Source organism: Littorina saxatilis, unplaced genomic scaffold, assembly GCF_037325665.1.
Source record: "Littorina saxatilis isolate snail1 unplaced genomic scaffold, US_GU_Lsax_2.0 scaffold_163, whole genome shotgun sequence".
NCBI classification, from domain to species: Eukaryota; Metazoa; Mollusca; class Gastropoda; order Littorinimorpha; family Littorinidae; genus Littorina; species Littorina saxatilis.
Window position 1 is genome coordinate 13,431 of NW_027127399.1, and position 5,306 is coordinate 18,736.

Below are 5,306 nucleotides of genomic sequence, written 5' to 3' on the forward strand. Positions count from 1 at the left end.
GACAGAAAGCGCCTGTTGTTTTCTGTCAACGGCTGGGTTTTTGCTAACCATGCATAGCCGAGCACGGGAATTTCGTGATACAGGGGTTCCACGTGCGTGATTTTGCTTGTTTGGCGAAATCAACTATAACTGAACTGTTTACGGTACACGTGGAGTCACGTGAGGGTTTCAAGGTTGTCTGGTAAAGACATGAAATGGCATACTTGACAATCAGCGGCAAGAGAGGAGGGTCGGTGTCTTCTTCCAAAGAGTTTGATGGTTTTCATCACGTTAGATATTTCACTTGTTTATCAACGTGCCGTTCTGCTTGCACAGTAGGGCTCTAATGGAACTTCAAGAGCAGACCACCTTTCGCTGTTACATGTTCGCTGAGGACGAGTCGTCAGGTTTCTTCACTGAGCGGGGAAGGGTTTCCACCGCATAAGGATTTCAGTGCAAGAGGGAGGATGGCGATATTTCCGTTGACGAGCGGAAGCCATTCATAAGGAAGCGTATTCGCTTAAAAGAGAGAACTACCTACATTGGGCTGTTGAGGTAATACATTATTATTTAACGCTGTTGACGAGTCTGTGTTTGTGGAATGAAATACTCTCTGTTGTTCTTTCCAGGTTAGCGCATAATTTCCTCTTTGTGACGCTAAAATACTAATCTGTATATGGTTTTTGCAGATATGGAGAGAAGGAAGGAAAATGGCTGATTTGTTGTTGTAAAAGTTCGTTTGTGCAGGCCCACGTGCTCTAAGAAATATGTAAAGGTGACATGTGTGATGGTGGAGGGTAAAGGGTTGCGTGGCATGTTTAGTGCACCGATCCTTTTTGTTGCAGCCTTTCTACCTATCTACAATTCCTCTACGTAACGTTCTTCTACGTAACCTAAGTGTTGGAGCTGTAACTCATAACTCATAACTCATAACTCATAACTCATAACATTTTATTGATCCAACAAAGGAAATTAAATTGGTCATCAGCACATATAGGTCATTAATTAATAATTATAAAAGAATAAGAGAAGAAAATTCATAAAACCCATGATAAAAAACTACAATACCCTTTTTTCTTGCACACATGACACACCGACACACCAACACACATGCATACATACCTACTACATACATACCTACATACATACCTACATAAATACATACATACGAACATACATACATACATACATACATACATTCCATGTTAAAGTGTAGTTAAGAACATCACAGTAATTATATCATTGTTTGGATTAACAGATAAGTTTTTATGTAAATGATGATAACAACAATCCATAATTAACGCTATTGCACTACCAAAGAAGAGACCAACCAAACACATAAAACCAATAACAGTAATCATCATCAGTTATCACAGGTATCACAGTAGATTAGCCATCAGGTAGTTAGACTCAATTGGGCAAAATATAGTGTCAACACCATCACAACAGTGCTAGAGCTCATTATCACAGCACTAGTTATGATCAAAGGTCAAACAGTCATCAAATCATATTAAATCTATCACTAAGAGGTACATTTAAAAGGCATCACTGATAGTCTGTGACCAGGACACTGGCTCGGTTGCTGTTAAAATATCTCACAGCTGCAGGAAGAAAAGAACGCCGAAAACGCTCCATTTGACACCTAGGCATGAGAAACCGAGCGTTCCGTGTGATGCGGAGATCCATCAGTGCGTCGTGGAGGGGGTGCCCTAGGTCGAACAGAATAGCTCTGGACTTACTGGCAAGCCTTCTTTCGACAAGGACTTCAAGGGTGTCAAGGCTCTGACCTACAGTAGAACTCGCTTTCTTTATCAGCCTGTTCAGCCTGCCAGTGTCCCTTCCTTTGTAACCTGCTAACCTGGTGTTCTGGTGTACTGGTGGTTGCTGTCGCTGTTGTCATCCTGCCAATCTACACTTCTATCTTCTGGTAGACTACGGACAGGATCTTCACCGACTGGGTGTGGCGCCTGATGTCTCCACTATTCCCTGCTTCGTTGCCACGCCAGCCGGCACTACATTCGACGGAGCAGTTGTGGAGACTATAGACTAATTACGGGCCGCCCACTCAGTGGCAAAAAGCTAAGTGTACCATGTCATAGCGCCCTTATACCACCTTGTCATCTTGTATATTAATGATTTCATGTGAGTGGTGACGACGTGGGGTGTGTGACACCTGCATTAACCAGCACTTTTTACAGATCAGCTATCTTTTCTTAACTATACACGGGATCAGCGTGTTACTATAATTTTCTATACTTTAACTGGCATTTTTATCAGTGACCACTTGCTTTACGTTTTGAACGTAAAAAGAACATCTTTTGGAGTGAAGTCTCGAGGGAGGTGGCGTGTTATTACATAAACAGGCGTCTGAAACTTATACTTTTGTTGATTCTATTTAATTGTATGACTGCGAGAGTGGATCGTGGTGTGGTTAGTTAGTTAGAAGTAACTAACCGTTCATAATCACCTTATGTGATATATTGAAACGTGACAAATTCTATTTATATATATATATATATATATAAATTATAGAACACCCTGACGAAGGCCACGAGGCCGAAATTTTGGTGAAAACGTGAAGGCTTGTTTTGGTTATTTTTTTACATATTTGTTATATATAATTACATAGTAACATTAAGTATTGGTGGTGGTAGTCTGAAGCTATACAAATGTACTGATGTAGATCATTCAGCAGTCTTTTGTTCTTTGTAAATTGTATTACAAGTACTTTGTAGATGAAATTATTTATAAATTTGAAGATGCATAATAATACTGTGCATGGTAATTGGTATGATGTACTTTGTATACATAATGGTACAAATATCTTTATTTTCTCTCTCCTTCCCATCTTAAAGTTTGTTGCAACCCTATACTCATAAAGTGCATTATACTGTTTGTATGAACATTGAACTATTGCGATGCAAGAAAGTAAAACATGAAATAGCTAGAATGAAAGATTTACTCATTACTGGAATTATTGTAAATACAGTCAGTCCTTTCCTTGGCTCACAATCACAGATCTGGCCAGGTTTTTTTTATTATTTTTTTTTGTACATGGAATAAGAGTTAAAATGTAAATTGTAATACCGCCTGTGTACTTGGATACCTACTTCTACATTCAACACCCTGACTGCCCCTACGCAGAGTTAGAATTTTCTGAATGAATTCACATCACATTTCCCAACAAAACAGTAAGGTGTCAACGCTAAATACGTACGTGTGTGGGATGAGGGCTCATGCTGAATTTAAAAAAAATAGTAACTTTCCAGAAAAGCTGCTCACATCAGCAGCATAACAAGATATCATGTTGTTAGAAAGGTTCTTGTGAGGAAGTCTTTTTGATTTTAATGATGAAAGATTATCTTTTTAATCTTAAAGGGATAGTATCCGCCGGAAAAGGCCTTCAGATCGCTTTCAAAGCTTCACCATAAGATTCTATGTTACACATAATGCTACCATCCACGAGGAATAACTTTACTTTGCAAATTCAACAGTTTTGATAGCTAATTAACTGTCGTAAAAGAATCCAAGGAAAGAGCACTCTTGTAGTGGTTGGGTGATTTCCCTTTGTCCAATTTGTCACAACAATCAAAATGGCGTCTCTCGGCGATTATGGATCTGGATGTAGTACATTGCAGTAGCCAATAATGGTTGTCGTCACAATGGGCGAGAGAGCGCAGCGTGACGGAGTTTAAAAACTTTCTATACATGCATGCCTGTTACGAAGCGGTTTACTCGTATCTGTGGTAATGTGTATTGTTGTAAATAGAATAGACTATAGCGATGGTCAGACATTGGAAAGGGCTATAGGCTGCATACCGTCGCGTTGACCGCAGTTGAACCTTTGTGTAACTGACAAGGTTTTTCACGTGCAAGTAATGCAGGCGACAGCTCACTGGCAATGTCATAGCAAGAACGACTTTGTAAAATCAGTCGCCGTCAAGGAGCCAAGCTCGACTCATGTTTTTCGTAACACGTTAGCAGACGGGCTCCTGTTTTAGGTATCTGACTGAAGAAGGATGAAGACTGACGAACTTTCCCTATCAGTCTACGTGATATCTTCCATTTTCATATTCATGCCAGGCCGGCGACTGTACTAAATGTTGGCTTTACACTCTTTTGAGGTATGTTTGAAACCGGTTATATTTTCATGTCATGTTGTCGTATGTGAGAAGAGTGACTGTTTCTGTGTTTAATGTTATTGTGTAGGCCTAAGCTATTGTGCTACACTGCTTAAACATGTGAGGGTTTTACGTAACGTTTTCTTGGCTTTAGAAAACAGGAATTAACGTGTAAATAATTATATTGGCTCATGCAGCTTAATATGTTGGACGAGTGAGTATTTTTATTGTGCGAGTGAAAGAAACTAAAGACAAGTTGATTTATGGACTATAAACTTTACAGTGTTCCAACTGGGGGGTTTTCATCGCCGGAGGCTGAACTGAACCAGTCAACTGCGGCTTGGTGTACATGACCATGGCATGGAGAGCTGGCAGGGTTCTACAGTTAGCCGCCGAGACGAACTGGAAGGATCAAGGACTACGTCAAGCAATAGTTGCGATGTCGTGAGGACTGGTGCACCCTTGTCAGTCGTCTGAAGGACTTACAGCCATACCAACATCTTGAGGGCCGAAAGATGGCAGTAGGGTAACGTACAGTAGAATACCTATTCGTCTTACCTGTTAAGCTGCTTTGTTTGAGCCAAAAGGTGTCTGCGTCTTGGACTGTAGAGTTTCTTGCGGTGTTGTCGGCCTAGAGTACTGGTCGAAGCCCGGAAATGATTTTGTGATGTAAAAAGCTTTGTAAACTAATAATAATTAGTCTTGGCAGTGTCAAGATCCATTTAACACCAGGTTTTTGCGTGTGTGAGTGCGTGTGCGCTTGTGCCTTGTAAGCTACGGTAGCGGACAACTATTCAGATTACATTCAAGCCTGTAAACAAATACTAAACTTATAGAGTGGTGTAGAGGCATTTATGATTGTCTAGAAACCGGCCAATAAAGGACACAGCCTGCAATTACAAGTCAGCGAACTCGCCATCAAGTCAGCAGAGCTTCGAGCTGCCTTGCACCAACGCCCGCCGGCTGCCTCTCGTCAACAGCAACCGTCCGCGAAGCCACGTTGTTGGCTTTGCAACCGCCACGGGCACCTACAGAGCAGGTGCCCTACCAAGCGTCATGGGAGTCAACAACCGTTGTCATGGAGACAGCCCAGTGAGCTACGTGTGGACCAGCAGTCAACAGCCATCAAGCAACCGCCCCGCGAGCAGAGCAGTCAGACAGAGGAGGTTGTGACTGCTCAGGAACAGCTGACGTCGAAGCACGAGG

The 5,306-nt window shown here is 41.5% G+C and overlaps 1 long non-coding RNA gene across 1 annotated transcript; it reads left to right on the plus strand.

Moving 5' to 3' along the window:
- The first annotated feature begins 3,702 nt into the window (after positions 1 to 3,702).
- On the plus strand, positions 3,703 to 4,826 carry LOC138955865 (uncharacterized). The gene is made up of 2 exons (XR_011452407.1): positions 3,703 to 4,103; positions 4,384 to 4,826. It is a non-coding gene; the product is annotated as an uncharacterized lncRNA (long non-coding RNA).
- Positions 4,827 to 5,306: the final 480 nt, after the last annotated feature.